Here is a 22127-nt window from a genome sequence, read left to right as displayed (position 1 = left end):
GCTAGCCTCAACCTCCTAGTGGTAGAATTATATGCATAAAGTGACCATGCTGGCTTAAACTTTAATTTTACTCTTGTGTGTATGTATGTGTGTGTGTGTGTGTGTGTGTGTGCGTGCGCACGTGCGGCGCATGTGTGTGTGCACATGTTCATGTATGAACCTGTGCAAAGATGTGTATGGCCATACAAGCACACGTGCAGAGATTGGGGATGACGCTGGGTGGCTTCTCTAGTCATGCTCCTCATTTCTTGAGCCACAGTCTTTTACTGAACTCGGAGGTCACAGACTGGACTAGACTGGCTGCTGGGAAGCCCTACAGATTGACCTGTGTCCACTTCCCCAGCACTGGGTTACAGGTGCATGCATCTGTACTCAGCTCTACATTTTGCATTTTTAAAGACTTTTTTATTTTTATGTATGTATGTATGTATGTATGTATGTATATGCACCATGTGTAGCTGGTACCCTTGGAGGTCAGCAGAAGGCACTGGATCCCTTTGAACTGGAGTTACACATGTTGTGAGCCGCCATGTGAAGAGTAGTAATTGAACCCAGGTCCTCTGGAAGAACAGACAGTGTTCTTAACACTGAATCATTGCTCCACACCCTTTTTAACATTTTAATTATATTTATGTGTATGTCTGGCCACAGGAGTACAGGTACCCACAGAGGCCAGATGTATTAAATCCCCTTAAGCTCCAATCAAAAACAGTTGTGAGCCACTTAATGTAGGTTCTGGGAATCGAACTCAGGCCTTATACAAAAGTAGTATATGTTCTTCTGAGTCATCTCTCCAGCCTCTATAACCAAAATTTTACATGGGTCCTGAGATCAAACTTTCCTCATGCTTGCCTGACAAGCATGTTGTCAACTGAGCCTTCTGTCTAGCCTCTACTCTTATTTTTTTTACTTACAAATCTAATCCTTCTCGAAATTGTTCTAATACATCATTTACAGTTAGACATTTCTGCACTACTGTCCCAGAACTTCTTCTTAGACCATGCTTCCTGTTTCCAAACACCAAACATGGCACCTCTGTGGACTCTCCATGTTCACTTGTCCTATTTTGTCCCCTAATTTGGTTCTTTTAATTCTACTGTCACACTCTTCTTACAATGAGGCTTCAGTACATATCTTAATGTACAGCAGGACAAACTAGTTCCCTTCATTACTCTCAGTTTTCAGAACTATCTTGGCTATTCTGACTTGTTCTCTGGGGAACATCTTATAAAAGTCATGGTGGGTGACCACTGTTGACATTCACGACAACCTTCAGAGAACCAGGGAAAGGCCTGAATACACACCCCTGTCCTCCAGGCCTTGGTGGTTTAGAGATGCTTGGCCCCTTGCACATGTCAGACCTGAGGTGCCACCAGTATCTCATTTTTTTTTTTTTTAATATCTCAACATCTGAAGGCCCCCAACAACCATTGGTTGCCAGGGGCTTACGGTGAAGGGACTTATTTATTACCTGAAGTTACAGTTCTTAAGCTTCGATCCAGTGTGGGAGATACAAAGGGCCACTGTAGTTGCTGGTCACCTCAAAGCGACTTTCATGTTTTGTAACTTCCTTCCAGGCAGTCAACTTCTTCCAAAATCCTACAGTAGAGACCCAAGAAAAGAAACCCTGAGGGTCACACAGGGACAAATAAATCTGAGTCTCTTCTGAGCTGCGGAGGGCGAGGGAGCTAGCCCCTGATTCATGCAGGACTTGCTGACTTGCGTGGTTAATGTATTTAAACTCAACTGTAATTCTAGAAGGCAGATACACTGCTGTACGCATTTTACAGAGGGAAGACTCATGCATCTGAAAGGGTGAAGAACTAGCCAAAGCCAAGCTGAGAGTGCCGGGCCACCAGAAGCAACTGACAATATGGTTCAGTTCTAAACTGGGTGGGTGGCTCTTGGCTGTAATCTCAGGAGGCAGAGTCAGGAAGATAACAAGTTCAAGGTCATCCTCAACTACACATGAAGTTCAAAGCCAAAACAGCTTACAGAGAGCATCCCGTCTCCAACAACTGTGCTGGATGTCGAGCCCCACAGCTGAGAGCGTGCTGCTCTTCCAGATTCCTGGAGCTCATTGTTCAGCACTCATGTCAGATTGCTCAGAACCACCTGTAACCCCAGCTTCAAGGGATCCAACACCTTCCTCTGGCCTATATGGGCACTGCACTCATGAGTACGCATGAGCGCGCGTACACACACACACACACACACACACACACCCCATTTTTTTTTTTTTTTTTTGAAAAAAATGTTTTAAAAAAGTTGCTCAGCTCTCAATGCAAGTGAAAGTAGTCATTTGTACCCAGGAGACCAGAACAACAGAAAAGGACAGAAGTCATTTAGCTTAAGCCAATGCCTGCAGGATCACTCAGGCATTTACAGAAAATCCCTGTAAACACTAAGATACCTAGACATCCCCAAAGCTAAGAGAGACACAACATCTGCAAGGGTTCTTGTCAGCCAAGTGGCTACAATACCACCTCCTTCAGCCAGGACACAGGCCCTGCATGCTGCCCCTCTGATCTCCAAGGCAGCTTCCTGTATTCGAGAAGAGCCAATGAGGAGGGAACGGGTGGGGGGTGGAGGAGAGGAGGAGTGTCACATCTTCATCCATGCTGCTCAAGCTAGACTGCAATGGCGAGTGCTCTGCTGATCTCCTGAAGCAAAAGATCTGCCGTTACACTGGGTGACCCTTGTACTCTTCAGAAAATGCTCTCGGCCTTGATGGTCCTAAGATGTTGGAATGACTGCCTATCCTTGGCATGGCTCCCCCCACCCCGTCCATTGACTCACACATGCCGCCTGGCTCAGAATTTCCATGGTACAGCTCTGCTAACTCTAGGCCAGACACATGCAAACATTATATCTGGAAATCTGGCTCCTCTAGCCCCAAACCACAATTGGTAAAGAAACAGCAAGTAGTGATGCAGTCTCCAGGCTTAACATACACCGTTCCACCTCCATTTGATTCCTTGTACAGCTGCATACTGTCTTCTCAACTCCCAAGTCAGCAAGGCCTGCTCCACTCTGGACCTGAATGTTCGCCTTTCTTTCTTTCTTTCTTTCTTTCTTTCTTTCTTTCTTTCTTTCTTTCTTTCTTTCTTTCTTTCTTTCTTTCTTTCTTTCTTTCTGTCTCTCTCTCTCTCTCTGTCTCTCTCTCTCTTCTTTCTCTCTCTCGCTCTCTCTCTGTCTCTCTCTCTCCCTCCCTCCCTCCCTCACACACATACNACACACACACACACACACACACACACACACACACACACACACACACACACGGCCCCAGAGCTCCTCTGAGGGATGGACCTAGCAACTTCCCAGCATGCCCTGCCAATGCTCTGTCAGATTCTCTCCAGATCCACCCCCTCCCACTACGGCCAGTGAGAGAACGCCCTCCTTGCTTATTGCATCAAAGCCTCATTTTTCCTTAAGCCAGAAAAATTCCAAACTCCCTAGCGGGATGGGCTGGCCTCACTCAGTGCCAGCCCATCCTTGCCACACACTGCCTAGAGCCCAGGCCAAGAGGAAACATGGAGGAACCCAGGAGCTGGGGGTGGAGGTGAGGCTCCCTAATGTGGAAGCCACTCTGTTCCCTGGTAAGGTCTTCATGCTGCCCATCTTCCCTGCTCCACTACAACCCTGCAGACGGTGCCTCAATTGTGGGCAGTTGTAACTCTCTAGTGCCTTACTGTCAGTGGTCCAGGACCGGACAAGCCTGAGTCCTTGCTCCCTTCTGTCGCTGATCAACAGGTTTCATTAGATTTACAGACCCTTGGTCCACAAGAAATGCCTCACATTGATGGACTTTTGTAATACTGAATTTTACTTTATAGAAATGTAAGTACTAACTGCTAACTTAGATTGTTAGATTGATAAGTTATGTAGATAACTTATGTTGCCATTATCTACATAAAACAAAACTGTGAAGGTATTTCTTACATTTTGGACAAGGTGAGGAGGCTGAGGCAGATGTGACGACATTATTTTTGGAAGACTTTTCTTTCCAAGAAGGTGTGCTTAGATAGAAGAATTAAAGCGGGGGGGGGGCAGCAACCAAGATGAAAGCCCCAACTTTCTGTTACTTTCTTCTGAAAGGGGCTTGAGACAAGACTAAGAGAGAGCTCCAAGAGACCTTAGGTGCATGTGAAAGGGACCTTTGCTGGCAGAGGTCACAAAGGACCTGGTCCTGGTTCAATCGTGCAAATGTCACATGAAGGTCACTCTTGGAGCCTGACCTGTGTCTTGCAGTCCAGGGTCACACATATACCCATTTCTGAGCTCTGAAGTCCTGAAGGCACAGAAAGGGTCTCACCGAAGAGCCAAAGAAAGCAGGTATTCGGAAACCTGTACAGTGCGCCTGAAAAGAACACCAGGTCTCTCCCGCTCTGTCCCTCAGAGCACAGGGACCCCTGAGCTCCATCTAAAGAAGCAGAAGGGGAAGGAATCGCCACAGCCCAGGCTGCTCTGGCCGCATGGTTACAGCAGCTGAGGGCCCAAAAGAGACATAGTGAGTGCTTCTCCGAGCAGGGCAAGACAGTGCTAAACTCAAACTGCCCATCCTACCATCTGCAGGAGGGACAACCACATTCAAGCCCTCAATCCTGACCACAGCTCCATGTCCCTTTGTTCCCATCCCCAGGACCCCAGAAGGCCACCCGCAGATAGGATTTATGGTTCCAACAGTTAGCTGCTTCATGCTAATGAGACAGAAGATGTCTCACCTCTCTCTCTCTCTCTCTCTCTCTCTCTCTCTCTCTCTCTCTCTCTCTCTCTCTCTCAGATCAAATCACTTAAAAATCACTAGTAATGGGGATGTAGAGACAGTTCGGTAGTACAGCACAGCACTTGCCTAGCACTGGGTGGTGGAGGTGGGGGAGCACTCACTACTAGCATTAGTGATAAGGTCTTCCTGTCAGCACTCCTAGGGTTCATTTTGCTGTAAATAAGCAAAGAATCTGGGCCACTGGGCAAAGCTCCCTAACTGACAGCTTTTAGATCTTCTTAAGCCTCCCCGGCTACCCTGAGCAAATGGGCAGCAAATATGGCCGAACAGCAGGCCGATGGCTGCACGCCAGCAGTGGCGCTTTGGAACACTCCCTGGACACTCTGAGGAAACTGCATGATGGTCTTGGTTAATTGCTCTGGATTCTGAAGGCACAGCTCCAGCCAGGACAGTTCCAAACAATTTGTGGCAGACTTTTTTTTTTCTTTTTGCTACTACAAGCCTCAGTGAACTCTAGGTGAACCTACAGCCATTTCTGTCTAAGCCTAGGAAGGAGCACTTCCGTTGTGGCCGAGCCAAGTACAGCACTGATTGTGTCGATGCAAACAGGAGCATTCCCTTGAATGTAGAGTTTACTGGGATTGGTACAAACACCCTTCTCCAGCCACAGAAGACGGACTTATGACAGTCAGCTAACTGAGAGACACCCCCACCGCACCTAGCATCCTACATTGTCTCTCTTGGTGTTACAACATTAAGCTCAATACTAAGCTTCTCTTCCTACCCGCTTTTCGTGGAGTGACTGAGCTGGTGCCACGAGCAGTGGAGTGACAGCCACAGCAAGGGCAGCAGAACGGAAGCTGGCACACCAAACCAAAGAGCTCTATCTGGCAGGTGAGTAAGAGTCACATAGCTGCGGAGTCAGCAGGCCAAGCTGCAGAAGTGGCCCCACAGCTGACTGTGCTGTCAGCTGCAAACACAGCAGGGCCTTAGTCTCAGCAGTCAACAGCAGCAGAAGCAGCAGTGGTCCGAGCTGCAGCCTACCAGGACACCTACCATAGCAACAGGGGGCAGTGGGGGGGGCGGCAGGGAGGGGGGCAGTGTGAGGAGAGAGAAGGTGGAGAGCTAACTAGAATGACCAGTCCATCTGCTTTCCTTGAAACTCTCCATCTCAGAGCTGAAATGCCTGCACCCCAGCAGCCCCTTCTATCCCAGAAATCCCCTGAGAGTTAGTCCCATTGTTAGTGAAGCTTTTCAGGCCCTAGAGCCACAGGGCAGCCAGGCCTGGACACGATTGACCTTTACAACAACCGACTCAGTCACGGTGGTCATGACCCACCTCTCCAAGGGAGGAATAAAGAACTGACAAGCAGAGTCACCTTGATCAGGATGTATGGCCAGAAAGTGGGGACTGCAAGCCGGGGTAGGCACCCGGCTTTACTGCTTGCTGACCCTTCTGCTAAAATCCATCCCCAAAAGCAAAATTTAAAGACAAAGCAAATACAGAAACAAGCAGTGCTGGGGATGGGATGGAGGGAGCCGACACCAGAGCAAACCTTAGTCCAGAAAAGTCATAGGAAAAGAACAAGCATGTCCACTCTGAGCTTGCTGGCAGCCAGGGTCAAGAGGGAAACAGCCTTGAGTGGATAACCCCAGAAGTCTATGACCTAGCACATGAGGACAGGCCCAGGGACAGAAGAGTGTCTTCTGAGACCAGGGTGGAGCGATGCAGGACTCCTGAGGAGTGTGTAGCACTGCAGACCAGTGCCTCTGAGGAAACAGGCTTTGTAAACGAGGCATCTCTCTTTAAATGGAGCCCAGTGAAGACCCAACTTCCTCTTTCCCTAGGCATCCCCCACAGAGTGACTGCTCGATGGAGCTCTGCTAAGAGATGCATGAAGTTTTTGATTATGTGGTCTAATAGCAGGGTAGGATGAGAGAGAGCCATGACCGCCCTGTCCAGCCCAGAGCTCCTGGGAAGGACCTCATTCTCACTGCTACCTCTGCACACCTACACTCCCAGGAGCCCACCCCAGGGGTGCTGTGTCCCGAGGGCAGCCCTCCCGAGCGAGCGAGCGAGCGAGCGAGCTGGGGAGCCTGCTCTCTACTGCATGAGGTCAGTCTGCCTTGGTACTCGCTCAGTTGCTCTGATGTGTTCTGAAGATGGGAGCTTTGAACAGGCCAGAAGCTGATGGGGCCCTATCCCCTCTGCCAGTCCCTCATCGCGTGCCCTGCCCCATAGCCCCTGACACTGACAGGCTCTGAAGAATTCAGAAACGTTGCTTAGCAACCTCTAAGTTCAGAGAACATTCACCAATTGAAGCCAATCCCCTGAACCTAAGGCAACCAACATTTCTACTAGGGTTACTCAGCAAGCTCTTCTGTCACCTCTGGCAGAAGCCAGGTCAATACAGCCACAGTGGAAATCCTCAAGACTCTTTCAGTGTAGTTGGAAAGATGGAGTGTTTAAATAAATATAGGACAGCAAGAAAGTGCAGCAGGTGGCAGCTGCCCAGCACACTACCCAACTCCAGGAGGGGCTGGTGCACTTAAGGTGCCATTACAACAAGATTCCAGCAGGTGGCAGCCCAGTGTCTTAGTTCTTTATGAGAAGAATGGAGGAGAAAATAATTATTAGCTTATTGGTGTGTGTGGGTGTGGCAGGCTATTGAAGGTGAAGGGGTGGGGCCAAGGAGCAGGTGTTACAGGTGTTGGCTGGGTGGATGTTAAGGAGCATAGAATATTTACTCTGAAAAACACCGGCTCTGCAGGTCCTGGGGACAGATCGTTTCTGGCACTTGTATGCCCAGTCCCACCAGTAGCACAAAGTGCTCAGAAACCCTGAGGTTGAACATAAATGAGATCATACTTGGAGCTATGGGGCTGGACTTGTGAATACAGGGTTCTGTGTGAAGAAAGACAAGGCTTCCCTTTGTCAAAAAAAAGCCCTCTGATACATTGGAAGGAGGAAAGTTCACAGAATTCCACTTTTGTATGGCGCTGAGGGCTAATCCAGAAAGCCAGGGCTCTAGGGAGAAGCCACAGGCTAGACTGGCCTCACAGACCAGTCTGGTCTATAATTTCCTGCAAGGCATGCTCCAACACATGTACCTGTAGCCTTTGCCTTAGTTCTCCCAGACGAGTAAAATGAGAGTAAGCTAGGGTTTCTCTGCCTGCCCCCAGGCCCCCTAACCACCCCACCCCACCCACTCCCACTCTACCCCACCCATCCTACCATCAGGCATCTAGACAAAACTCCTGGTCTTGGCTTGGACATACAGCCCTCCAGTGGCATGGGTGTGGGGAGTACCTAAACCCAACAGACAGCTGAGTCCAAACTCAAGCAGCCCAGGATGAAGGTGGAGCAGTCAGAATGTCACATGAATAACTGAGAGGACAAGCAGCCATAGAGGTGATCATTTCCCACTGTGAGAAAAGGGACCACAGTGACCTGAGTCTTAGGAACACCAGCTCCCCTTCAAGTATCCAGGAGACACCCAGAAGGGCACTGCCTTCTTTTTTTTTTATTTATTTATTTATTTATTTATTTTATTTTATTTTATTTTTTATTGGTTTTTCAGGACAGGGTTTCTCTGTGTAGCCCTGGCTGCCCGGCTATCCTGGAACTCACTCTGTATACTAGGCTGGCCTCGAACTCAGAAATCCGCCTGCCTCTGCCTCCCAAGTGCTAGGCTTAAAGGCATGCACCATCACTGCCTTGCTTCACTGCCTTCTCCTTTAAGGGCCTCTATAAAAGTGGGATTTACAGAACATCTTCAGATGGGAGATGGTAGTCAGGTTTCAAAACTCAAGCCCATCAGGCATTTGAGCCACGGGTCCAACACACACCGGCAACATAACACTGGGCACAGGGCCTGGCCTTTGTGTCCCATGGGCTCCCAACCTACACGCCTGTAGTCCCTGCCTCTTCAGTGAGCTGTATTACACCTGCCAGGTAACAAGCCCTTTGTATGAGCTATTTATTATTTCCTCCGTGGCCATCACGAAGGCTAATGTTCTGTCCCATGTTACAGAGGAAACTAAGTCAGAGGGAGTAACCTGACAAAGGTTGGGGTTTTACAAGTAGTCCTGTCTGCCATATGTTTGGGTACCGAACAAGTAAATGTGTGTTGGGTGCAGAGATGGCTCAGCCAGGCAAGTGTGTGCTGCACAAGCACAAGGTCCTTGAGTTTAGACACCCCTCCTACCCCCAGCACCTGTGTAAAAGGTCGAACGTAGTCACACAGTAGCTGGGGGAATAATGAGGGGGTCAAACATAGTCACACAGTGGTAGTGAGGGTGAGTGAGGACAGACAGACCCTGGGAGCTTGCGGGCCAGTCAGTCTAGATAATCAGTGAATTCCAGGCTAATGAAGAGATCCTGCCTCAAAAATTAAGGTGAAAGATAATCAAGGAAGATATCTGATACCAACTTCTTACTTCCACATGTACATCATACACACACACACACACACACACACACACAGTTTAAAAATGAAAGTATATACAAACTTCTCCAAAACAGCCCTGCTGAAAGTTCTGCCACAGAGCATCTATTCTGTGGGACATTGAAGGGATTCTTGGACCTTTAAGGTCCTCTCCCCTTTAGTGAGTCCCCCCTTTAAAGTTCCCCTCCAGAGTGTGATGTCCAGGGACAGTGGAGTTTCTACTTCTCCGGATACATGCATCTATAAACTGCTTTGGTTTTGGTTTTATTGTTGTTGCTGATGTTTTTGAGACAGGTTTTCTCTATGTAAAAGAGCCCTGGCTGTCCTGGACTCAATCTGTAGTCCAGGCTGGCCTTGAACTCAGAAAGATCCGCCAGCCTCTGCTTCCTGAGTGCTGGGATTAAAGGCAGCACCCGATGCCTGGCAAACCAAGTTTTTGGTTTGTTTGTTTGTTTGGTTGGTTGGTTGGTTGGGTTGGGTTTTTTGAACAGCCAAGGTTTTGACAGTACACACTGAAAGAAAATGCTCTATAAACCACATGGATTGGAGTCCCTCCCCGGAACTACTACCTGTGGCCTGTGGCTGCTGTTCAGTTATCACCCAGGTTCTGAAGTTCTGGTCCCATTCGTTCACTTGCGAGGCCTCTGGTCTCCCACCCTGGCAGTTATGATCGTTGGTCTCTGGGTCTTCATACACGTGGCCCACTCCCTGAGCATCTGGAACCAGTACTCCGCCCCACAGCTTTTTCTACCAGCCTGGACCCCAGAGTCAGTCTGTGCTCTCTGGAGAATAACAGCGGCATGAAGATGAGAAAACTGAGCTCCTTGGGGCCCTGTTCTCCACATCCCAGAGCCTGCTGTGAGGAGATGCCCAGGTGTGCTCTGTCAGTTGCACCCCTCTATCCTGGCCACCTTCTTTCTGGGAAGAAATGACCCTAACCCAGCCTCACCATGCCTCTGCCTCTACATTCAGAAGAGGCACAGGGAAGGAGCCTCGGGGTACCATGGAAGATACAGGAGTCATGTCCAAGGCCTGCTGACTGAAGACCTGTCACCGGACCCCTGCTTCCTTTCTACTGTAGTCTGTCTGTTGCTTTGTTTTTGAGCACTTCAAGGGGAAGAGAGCCTGGTTCTAAAGACTCCAGGGGGGGAAAAAAGAGTCTTCATCAAAAAAAAAACAAAAAAAACAAAAAAAAAAAACTTACTGCCTGAGGTTGAAGAAAATTCTGGAAAACATCTGTATCTTGTTCTAAGGAAACAAAAGAATGCACTATTGTTATTGGTTGGCAGAGGAGAGATGCTAGCATGAGGGAGAGCAAGAGGACAAGCCTGCGGCCCTCTGTGTCTCTGACCGGTGGCCGCTAGCCGGCAGGTGGGTGGGGATGGGCCTATCAAACGCTGAGACCACATCCGAGGGACACTCAGCAGAGCAGGCTTCCATGACAGAACCTGCCGCTTTGCACCACATACAAAGTGTGTAAGGGGGTTCTGAGGACAGACGGACAAGGGGTTTGGGGAGGACTGCAAAGCAGAAAGTCCCCTGGGACAGCAGGATGCAGCATGCATCCAGGGCTGGCCCCTCTTCTAACTCCTCAGCAAGTGGGCGAACTAGACCACTGTAGGAAGGGACGGGTACAGGGTCACAAGATGCTGAGTGAGTGGGGACAGGAATAACAGGATGGTGGGCAGTGTGGGCCTCCTGGTCACCTCTGACTGTCAAGCATGGTGGCATGTCAGGCACCTTTAATCTCAGCCATCTGGAGGCATCTCTGAGTTCAAAGGCAGAAGAGTCCAGGTCAGCCAGGTCTACACAGAGAAAGACTGTCTCAAAAATAAATATAAATATAAAAAATCTCACCTCTGCCACTGAGGGCTGAGTGGTCACTAGGAGGGTGGTTCCTCCCCCCCCCCAGGGGGGGGTGCTCCTCCTCGATGGCTGGCGGGTTTTAACATAAGAAAAGCACTGGGCAAGTCTGGCTACCTACTCCACCAGAAGGGGAGGGACTGGGACTGAGTAACAGGAGCAACTGTGGGGAGTCTGGAGACAGGAACCTGGAGCAGGTCAGCTCTTTACAACAGTATTCCAAACATGGGGCACACCAAGAAAAACATAGACTTTTCAAACTCCCCTGAGCTTGTGTGAAGCACGGACAGGAGGCCCTGAAGGCAAGTGGGGACCAGAAAAATCCAGAAGCTCATCAGAGGGTGGCAGCAACAGAATTCTAGGAGAAGCTAGAGACAGCAAGAGCAGTGGTTTCCTAGAGAAGAGGGACAAACAGGAAGGAAGGAAGGAAGGAAGGAAGGAAGGAAGGAAGGAAGGAAGGAAGGAAGGAAGGAGGGAGATCCAGGAGACTGATGGCTGCCTTGTGGTGGGCTGAACCCCCACCATAGGAGAGGGCTGCTGTGGATAGCCCTGGTGCTGTTTGTATTTTGATGCTAATTCAGCTTCCCCTGCGGAGCAGCCTGGAGTGAGGAGTGAGGAGTGAAGTGACCCTTCTAAGGAATAAAGAAAGGAATCTCTGGGTGAGTGGGCAGGGCTTCCGGGTTGGAGGGAGGAAGAGAAGAGGCAGGAGAAAGAGATGAGCTTTTGGACGACAAGATGTAGCTACACGTGGCCCCTGGTTTAGATGGTAAATCTGCCAGGATCTGCTACCAGAGGATTTAACTTAGAATGGCTTATACATAAGGATGCTAGTTGATGCGCCCAGCGATTGAATTACCAGTGATTCTGAACTCCGTTTCTGTGGTGTTTTCCTTCACATGGCACCTCAACTGGGTTTTAGAGAGAAAGGTTCAATGGCAAAGCGTGGGTTTGCCTGATGTGCACCCAAAAAGGCCGTGGGAATTTGGAAGCGTGGGGCTGGCATGGTAGGGACCAGCCAGTGGAAACTCAGCGAGCTGGGTGGAGAGATTTCGGAGCTCTGAGTCAGAGTCTCCCTGAGAGGAGAACAAGGCCCTCAGGTGCACTGCCGGCGATAGCAATTACTGCTACAGAGGGCTCTGGGCAATGCAGTAGCCCATGCTCAGGAAGTACAAGGTCCCTCATATCCCATCCAAGCACCCCCAAAACCTTCCAGCATCCCACCCTATACACTGCCAAGCACCTGAATGAACCAGGTGACTTCTGTGGTGACAGGTTTGTTAGAGGAAGCAAGCTTCCCCATCCATAAGGCATGTGGCCACCAAACCTCACTCTGGGGTGTCTCTGTAACAGTGAAGACACTGTTCGAAGGCTGGACCACGATCAGTCATTGAACTCTCAACAAATATTTGCTGAATGCATCTAAGTGCCAGGAACTGTCCTTCACAGAGGTGCTGGTATGGAGCAGGGACACTACCCCTTGTCCTCATTTGATACACAGGCTGGCCAGGGCGGTATGCAAAGGAAGTGAGCAATTAAATTATATTGGATGTTGGGCTGCTGCGGTAAATGTGCTGGGGGTGGAGGCGGGCATAAGGGGAGAAGGGCAAGACAGCCTGGGGAGGCAAGGCAGACAGGAGGTGAGAGGGTGGCTGGGGCAATACAGAGATAACAGCAGCCCAAGGGACACAAATGCTAGGACATCATCAGGGTGAGAGCAGAGAGCCAAGCTGGACTCGGAGAAGCAGGTAGTTCCACTTAAGTTTGGGGGCCCGGTGGGGGTTGTTCTGACAGGGTCTCATGCTACACCTTAGTGTGGCCTGGGACTTACTCTATAGCTCAGGCTGGCTAGAACTTGTGGTAATCCTCCTGCCTGTCTCCCGATTGCTGGGATTGCAGGTATGTACCACCATGTCCAGCAACCACACTTACATTTTTAAGTCAGGCTGTAGCAGAGAGTGAGAAAAGACCCTTTGTATTTGTTTTGTTTCGTTTTTGTTTGGGGGTGCTAAGGTATGACAGGGTGGTTGAGGTAAAGGTAGTAAGGTGGGGGCGGGGAGGGGAAGGAAAGACTGGTCTTACATGCACGTCCATGCCGGCGCTTGTGTCAGGCCACGTGTGGGCAATTTTAGGACCAAGGGCTGAGTGCATGGTGGGCTGGGGACTTCTGTGAGTATTCTGGAAAAACGAGGAATATTATTTCCTGAATGCCTAGACATGGGACAGGGAGACACTCAGTCTTTGACCTACAGCCAAAGGGGGGTGGTGGGGTAAAATCCACCCTGAAACCCATTTGCCAGGAATGCATCCACATGAAGGCTGGAGGAAGAGAGGCCTTGTCTTCCAGCATGCAGGACTGGAGCCGCTGGTTTAAGCTGTGTTAGAAGCCTACATGTCTGAGCTGTACCAAGAGTGCACAGTGCTGTGTGGAGTTGTGAAACACTAGCCGAGGGTCTCCTGCCCTTCTGAATGGTCACCACCTCCCATCAGGAACAGCAAGCAGGTTCCTAGGCCATGGGCAGCCCTGACATCTCACTGGGCCTTTAGACGACCTGGAGGTGATACCATTTATCAACACCATAGAAGACAGCACCATAACAGAGAGGTTACAACCTCTCTGTTGTGCAACCCGCACAAACGGGGATGGACCAGGAGCGGGAGCCCAGAAATGCCCAGCAGCACAGCCAGGACCACACAGGCTCGCTGCTTCAGTGACTCAGCAAATCCAAGCTGGGAAAGAGCTCTGTCCCAAGTGGTAGCAGAGGGCAGGGCAGGCTCACCCCCACCTCTGCCCAAGCTGTCAGGCTGCCAGACCCAGGAATTTACCAGGGCACTGGGGAAGGAGCAGACCTGTCTGAAGGAACAGTTAACCAAAGGTTAACCAGATTAGCTTTCCATCTCTACATGAATGGAACTTTCCAACATGCACTTGGCCCCTTGCCTGCTCTGTAAGCACAATGTGCACCTTGTGACCACTTAATCTAACCAGGACTCCAGGGGTCTTCTCTACCAACAGGTAGGTCTGAATGAATCCCACCCCTGCTGAGTTCTTCTCAAAGGAAACAGAAGCAGCCTGCTTTTTTTCACTTGTTTCTTTCCTTTGAAAGAAATTGGGGGGGGGGGGACACACAAAACATCTTGCAATTTTGTTGCCTTTTCTTTTCTTTTCTTTTCTTTTCTTTTCTTTTCTTTACTTTACTTTTCTCTCTCTCTCTCTCTCTCTCTCTCTCTCTCTCTCTCTCTCTCTCTCTCTTTTGAGAATTGGTCACGGCAGGGGAATATTCTGGGTCTAAGGCTCTGTCTGGGTTGTAATTCGAGTATTTTTCTGAGAATGTTGAACACAGGATCACAATGCGGGCTTCTATTCTATGCCCTGGAGGAAGCTTCTTCCTTCTCCCTTAGAGCAAGCTCAGTAACTGTCTGCCACCCCCCACACCCCACACCCCCACATCCCCAACCCCCCTTCACCAGGGGCGCCAGGCCTGCCCGACCCTCTGTGATCTTTGCTAGGACTGTGAAAGAGAAAAGAGTCTAAAGTCTCCCATCAAAGCTACAAAATGGCAAAAAAACGCTAATGGGAAAATAAGCAAAGGATCGGAACAGGAAATTACAGACGATAAAATGCAAAGGGAAAAAAAAACAAAACAGGAAACCGCCTCCACCCTCCTCAGGTCAAAGTGAGTTTTGTTTGTTTTGCCTTTGTTTTTCAAGACAGGGTTTCTCTGGGTAGCCCTGGATGTCCCAGAACTCTGTAGAGCAGGTTGACCTCAAACTCAGGAGATCCACCTGCCTCTGCCTTCCAAGTGCTGGGATTAAAGGCGTGTGCCACCACCGCCAGGCCCCTTTCTCTGCCTTTATTAGCAAAGAATACATTTTAAAAATAAAATTGGTATCAGTGAAGATAAGATCAAAAACCAGGTCAAGGGCTGGAGGGAAGGCAGTTAAGAGCAGGCGCTGCTTTTGCAGCGCATATGGGTTCAGTCCCCGGCAGCTTACAACTGTCTATAACTCCGATTTCTAACTTCTATGGCCAGGCACTACATGGAAACAATACATATAATATAAAAATAAATATTGTTTTGAAAAGCAAGTCAATCCACCATCAGACAGAGTGTAAGTAAACTTGTGTAGACAGTTGTAAAGAAATTTGACACTACATGTATGTACCGACCTTTAAAAAGGGTTATTCCATGATAGGTACGGTGGCACACACCTTTAATGCCAGCACTGGGAAGCAGAGGCAGGTGGATCTTTGTGTGTCTGTGGTCAGCCTGATCTACATAGTGATCTCCAGGATAGCCAGGGCAACATAGAGTCTATTTCAAAAACAATAAAAATGGGGAGGGGATGGTAGTAGTGGAGGTGGTGGTGGTGGTGGCAGCCACAGCAGTAGTGGTGTGTCATCTGTTTGCCCAAATAATTTCTTTTCAGACAAGATCTCACTATGCAGTTCCAGCTAGCATGTACCAGGCTGGCCTAAGATTCACAAAGATAAGCCCGCCTCAGCTTCCTAAGTGCTGAGATGAAAGGCATGTGTCACCCACCATACCTAGCTCAGCCCAGATAATTTCTTGTTTAAATTAGCTGTTCCGTCTAAAGATATCACATGGCACACAGTATTCACTTAGTGAACACACATCAATGGATGTACAGGGATTTTCTTATAGCTTTATAATCCATGATCAAAAACATCTAAATAACTACAGAGAAGTTAAGCTTTGGGTTATGTGGCTGGAGAGATGGCTCTCATGACTGGCAACTTACAACTCTGATGCCCTCTTCTGGCCTCTGTGGGTACTACATACACATACACAATATTTTTTTAAATAAAATTATGGGTATATTTAAGATGAGATATTACAACAACTATTAAAATTATTGCTGAAGAGCAAACAACTTAGGAAATATTCCTGTAAATGTCAAGTCTAAAAAGGACAGATTACGTATGCACTATTCCTAACCTCATTACTTAGCTAAAGACGATGCAGTGAGCATCACCAGAATAGTGACCCAATTGGTGAGATGAGTGAACTGTTTTACTACAAAGAGTTGATTTTCCATCTCTGTGTGTTAAACATGAATTATTAGTGTAGTAACATTTAGTAAAATGTTAACAGGAATTGTCTTTGGGGCTGAGACAATGAGTAGTGAGTGGTTCCATCTTTTGGTGCTTTGTCCATTTTGAACCTAATATGTCTGACTGTTAGATTGGGGATCAGCTGCAAGCCTATTGCTATCTTCAGTGTGAAAAGGAAGATGCAAGAATAGAGCAACAAGGGACAGACAATCCTCATGACCGGCTCCACCAGATGGGGGCCTTGTCGAAAGCTCAGTGCAATAAATGCTAGAGGCCTCAGGCTTCCTGACAACACAGGTTTTGTGGCCAGAGCTTGTCCTCATCACAAAGACTTTAGGTTTATAGACAAAAGGGTCAGCGTGAAAAAGGGTCAGCACTACCACTGTGCTGGGATAGGCTCGGGAGCCCACCTCCCCCTGCTCAGGTCTGCACACAGCTGAGTCTATGCTGGGATGCAGGCAGAAAGAGGGCAAGCCCATCCAAACAAACCAGGGAAAGAGGGGAGCAGGCAGGTCTTCCTTTCTGGGAGGGAAAACAAAACAAAACAAAACACCCTCCACCGGATGTTACAACACGAATGTGTAACAGACGGGGCAGAGATGAGCAGAGATGAGGCTGGGCTGTTCCAGGCTCTGAGACCATACAATTGTAAAGGGCCAGAGGATATCAGAACATCTTCTCTGGCTAACAATGGGCACCACCAGGTATTCGGAATCTCCTGCATATGCTTTGTAAAAGGACATTGCTCAGAGAAATCAGAACATTTCTTTTTATTTCAAGTCTGACCTAAGGCTTCCTCAATTACTTCATAAAGTATAGTGTACCATGAGTGTACATGTGTACTTCATAAAGTATGGTGTACCATGAGTGTACATGTGTACTTCATAAAGTATGGTGTACCATGAGACTATGCACACATGTGCTCATTCCTTTCCTGCTTTCGAAGAAGCCATACACAATTTGTGTGTGTATTTTTGTTTGTTTATTTACTCTTTTGTTTTTTAGATCTTCCAGCACTTTATTTTTATAACCTATATTAAAAATATAGACACTGGTGTCTTCAGCTAGCAGCCTGGCGACATCATCTTTGTCCTGGTCTATTTACTCTTTTATTGAGACAGGGTCTTACTATGTATATGTGGCCCAAGCTGTCCTTGAACTTGTGATGGCCTGCCTTTGCTTTCCAAGTGCTAGGATTGACCACACCTAACATTCGCACAAATATTTCCCACGTCTTTCACTCTCTTAAAACAAAATCTGTCAATAATATAACCAGGAGAAACTTATTTATAGTCAGGAATACTCCCTATATGTAATACAAGTGAAAACTGAATTAAATTTGGTTAACAAAATACCCAAGTTAATATATAAACACATCTACGCATGGGACATTACTAATGCACAGCATAATGAAACACAGGAACTTTTTATAAATCACCACTACACATAAAATTCGGTATAAATTTAAAACATGCAGAAATTATTCACTTTTGTGTAGCATGAAGTCCGGCTCCAGGCTCAGATCACAGACAGGAAAGCCCACTGCACATTCGGCAGCTGTGTGGATGGACTATCCTGCCTTCTGGAAGGATTATCCTTCCCACAGAAGGCCTTGTCTGCTCACAGTACCTACCAACCTACCCACGCATTTCCCAAATGCCCTCCAGGGGACGTGTCGCCCACTCAGACCTTCATACTACAGCCCTCTTTTTTTCAAATGACAGGAAAGGCCTAGAAATTCAGATATTTATCCAAAGCCAAACAGAAAAATAAGAAGCTGACAGGATTAGAAGAGAAGGAGGAAGAGGAAGGGCTCATGGAGGAAGAAGGAAGTCACCAAGCAAATATTTACTCTAGAAGCACCAGACACTGTGTCAGGCATTTTCCATAGTACGCAGTCAGCTTTTTGCTACAGGTAGCGCTCTGTCGACCTCATCTTTCCAGTGAAGACACAGCATTTCAGGGAGGTGACTCCTCTCTCTTCCCTGGAATCCACTGTGGGGACTGACAGGCAGACCTTACCCAGCCCTCACGGACTGCTTCAAGCTATTTTCTATGCAGGTCTCAGGGCCCTCGTGGAGGCTGATATCTATTAACCTGACTGGATCACACGGGAAGCAGCTCACCAAGAGTAAGAGGGCCTCGTCCCGTCCTGTCAGCCTCTAGCCCGACACAGGGAACAAAGCTCCCTTCGAAGCTTTTGCCTACACTTGGGCAGGGCTTGAGTGGCCGAGCCACTGCAGGAAAGGCACACAGAACTCCTGCCTCCCACATTAAGGCATTTACGAGATTGGTGGCCATCGAATCCCCCTGCCTGGACATAGCCAGGTTGCTCCGTGAGACTGAACACTGTGTTAGAGGTTTGTAGACACTGTTCTCTGCTATCCGACGTCAGACACGAAGGCTGTGAGTAGCCACTTTAAAAGAGGCCCGCTGTCTATCCCACCCAACCCATATCTTCACCTTGACCTAATCCCATCGCCTCAAGCGTCTTGTGAGACCTGGCTGAGCCAGCATGACCCCACTGCTGCTGACAGCAGAGGCCTCGGCCCTTGCAGCCTTTCTATCAAAACAAACTCTGAAGAGGATTCATGGAAAAGGGCTCAACTCTGGTTCCTGCCAAATGACTTCTTGTAAAAGAAGTCAAGCAAGGCCATCCCAAGGCTACTTATGGATTTATTTTTAGCACAAGAGAGAAGACTGTAGGTTACTGGAGCACCAGAGCTCATAGCATAGGCTCAGAAGTCACTGCCAGGGGCCCAACTCCAACTCTGATCCCTTCCGTGCACCTCCAGTTCCTCCCTAGTGAAATGAGGCTCCTGCCAGTGTGTACTCAAGTACAAGAACCTGAGGAAGACGCTTGGAACACTGAACGCACAAGGCAAGTGCACACTTACCACCTCGTTAATATCAGACTGACTGCAAGTCACTCAAAGAATGGCTAGAGGTCTATACCCACATACAGGCACATATATGAAATATATATATATTTCCCCCCCAAAGGGGTCAGAAAGATGGCTCAGCAGTTAAGAGTGCTGTCGTGGTTTGAATATGCTTGGCCCAGGGAGTTGGCACTATTTGGAGATGTAGCCTTGTGGAAGTAGGTGTGTCACTATGGGCATGGGCTTTGAGACCCTCATCCTAGCTGCCTGGAAGTCAGTCTTCTACTAACAGCCTTCAGATGAAGATGGAGAGCTCTCAGCTCCTCCTGCACCATGCCTGCCTGGATGCTGCCATGCTCCCACCATGATGATCATGGACTGAACCTCTGAACCTGTAAGCCAGCCCCAATGAAATGTCATCCTTAGAAGAGTTGCCTTGCTCATGGGGTCTGTTCTCAGCCATAAGACCTTAACTAAAGTAAGTGCAAACTACAGCTTTGCAGAGGACCCAAGTTTGGTTCCCAGGACCCACACTGGGTGACTCGCAGTTACCTCTAACTCTGGCTCTTCTGTCTGCTGCTGGCATCTGCGCTCACGTGCTCATAACCACACAGAGATACACACATATGCACATAAGATAGCTCAGAAAGGGATGGTTAGAGAGACACATAAGAATAGAGAAGGAGGGACATGAGACTAGGAGCCGGGTTCTCCTGCTTGTGAAGTGGAGCCATGCCGGGCCTACAGATCTTCGTTCTGGGTGGCTGCAAGGGGCAAAAGTAGGTCACGGAGGGAACACTGGCAAGCAGACTGGAGGTCAGAAGAAAGAAAAAACGTCTACGTGCCAGCGGTGTCCGGAAGAGGGAGTGGGATGTCTGGTGGTTAGGTGCCTGAGGCCATAAGATGGTCCATCATGTGCCACACAGGCAGGCCTGCCTGTACCAGTCCGGGGCCAGGGAAAGTGACCTCGGATGCCCCTTCCACTGAAGCACCTATTGCTTCAATAAACCATGAAAGTACTGATGGCAAGGGTGCGGCCGGGAGGCCTAAGGAAAGCAGGGTGGACTTTGGACTGGCAGTGGCACACACAGCCCTCCCTCGGGCTTTCACTTTCTGCAATCAGCACCAGTGACCAGCGACGGTTCAAAGAACCAAACACATTTCCTAAATAACCACTGGGGTGCTGGGGCAGCATCAGAGTGAGGCCTGGGCTAGGACATCATTCTGTTGACTTTCCACCTGGGGGACTTCAAGTCAGCCTCACTTACTGGCTGATGGTGGAGGGGCTCAGGTGCAAAGCAGAAGGCCAGCCTGTCTCACGTGCTCCGAGGGGCCCTGGAAGCCAGGACCCTGTCTTTACTTACAGCATCCTCTCACCTCCCGCTTCTCCCCACTGCTTCACCACATACCACAGACACACCCTGGGTCTTACCAGTGGGTACCTTCTGGGCCCACATGTACAAAGCAAGTTCCTACAACAGAGAAAAGACCAGGAACAATCAGGGAGGGCGGTGGAGAAGAGAGTCCTACTCCAACAGTGGGCTCCTAGAGAACACTGCTGCCTTTATAAACTATAAAACTAAAAATAAATGTAGAACTAGGGACTATTTGCCAACAAATGTTGTTTGTATTGAAACAATACAATTCAAGAAAAAAATATATTTCCTGAACTACAGCTTGTGGGCTATTTCCCAAGTATTTCCTGTACTTGTTTCTGGTCATTCACATAGTCTCAGTCACTTGAGAGTGGCTGTGGGTGTCAGACATGGAGAGAGAAAAAGAAGGCACAGAAATGACTCTGGGGACACCCAGGTACTCCGTTTGCCATCTGGCAACATCTGGTGTCATTAGGAGACTCTCTGGCTAGGCTGGCTAAAATTCCACTGAGTGAGGCTGCTGGAACTGCCCACAGTTGGATCTGCCGAAGCCCTGGCAGGGCAGTTCAAGCCCCTCCATTTCTCCATCCTTTGCTCCATTCGACTGTAATCTAGTCCCACAGTTTTGGTAACAACTTCCCACATTCACCAGAACCATTCCTCCCCTCATTGTTCTTCTCCTGGCTGATGGCTACTGCTTCACTTTGGCCTTTGCCTCTTCCTGGTGGCCTGCCCTCTTCCTCTAAGACAATGGCCTCCAGCACTGTCCACTGGTGTCCCTAACAGTCACCTCCTGCGGGAAGGTCTCCGGAGGGCCCCTACCCCTCTCAGCCTCAGGGCAAGAAAGAGCCGTAGGTTCCACTCCCCACGTCCAGTTCACTACCCTCCTGTCTGAGGTGGGGTTGGCAGGACTTGTGCTACCCACCGGCTGTCTAACAAAAGGCGCTCTGTGGGACCCGGGGTGCCTAGCCCTGGCTATGCACCAGTTACTGCCTCTCATCTATAGCCCTATGCGATTCCTTCCCTCAAGAATGGAAACCCCTAGAGTCTCAGGGTCCACCCCCACTGTGCCCACTGATGTCTGCACCATGCATGCCTCCTCCACATACACAGCACATGTGTGGCACCTGTTCCCACGAGGAAACGTTACAGCGTCCATAGAGCTTCTCTGTGGGAGGGGACCTCAAGGAGCAACCTAAGTCACCTTTGTCAGAATTCCCATTCTTGTCATCCCTAGCACAGGACTAACGGTGTACATTGTAACTCCTATTTACCCATCTCAACTGTGTCTGTGTCTTCTAGGATTGGGACCCCCCCCCCAGAGGTGCATATCGAAAATCAGTTTAGTCATTGGTCCTGGGTGTCTGTCACACAGAAGGGCACTGTTGGGAGCTTAGGAAGCTTGGAGCCCCACCCCACCCCCCTAGTACCCCTTCTGCTGTGACTTACTTTAGGAATCTGGGCAGCATCCCCTCTGTAACAGTGGTTACAGTATGGCGGGACTGAACCTGAGGGTCTCTGCAGATCCTCCTGGCTCTAGCTACAAGACCACAGCCAAAAATGCACAAGCTTTGGGCTTCCTGAGACTACAGGGTAACATGGCTCAGAAGACAACACACCACCAGCGGCTCCTCAGGGTGGCACAGATCTGCTGCTGCAATGAGCCAAACTCCTGAATTGGGTGGTTAGAATACTGGGATGTGTGTGTGTGTGTGTGTGTGTGTGTGTGTGTGTGTGTGTGCGCGCGCGCGCGCG

At 49.0% G+C, this 22127-nt stretch overlaps 1 protein-coding gene across 5 annotated transcripts in view; it reads right to left on the bottom strand.

Annotated features, from left to right (window-relative positions):
- Arntl (aryl hydrocarbon receptor nuclear translocator like) overlaps positions 1 to 22127 on the bottom strand; it is a 99962-nt gene that overhangs the window by 36090 nt on the left and 41745 nt on the right. For 3 of the 5 annotated variants that reach the window (XM_021189972.1, XM_021190058.2, XM_029538751.1), the window contains one exon: positions 1472 to 1599. The gene's annotated coding sequence lies outside the window, so the exon portion shown is untranslated. Of the gene's footprint in view, positions 1 to 1471; positions 1600 to 9746; positions 9923 to 10381; positions 10404 to 22127 lie in introns of those variants that run through there. The other 2 variants (XM_029538759.1, XM_029538756.1) reach the window with 2 other exon arrangements.

Source organism: Mus pahari, chromosome 1 (genome assembly GCF_900095145.1).
Source record: "Mus pahari chromosome 1, PAHARI_EIJ_v1.1, whole genome shotgun sequence".
Lineage (NCBI taxonomy): Eukaryota > Metazoa > Chordata > Mammalia > Rodentia > Muridae > Mus > Mus pahari.
The sequence above is the reverse complement of the archived record's forward strand: the minus strand, read 5'-3'. Positions and strand labels throughout refer to the sequence as shown.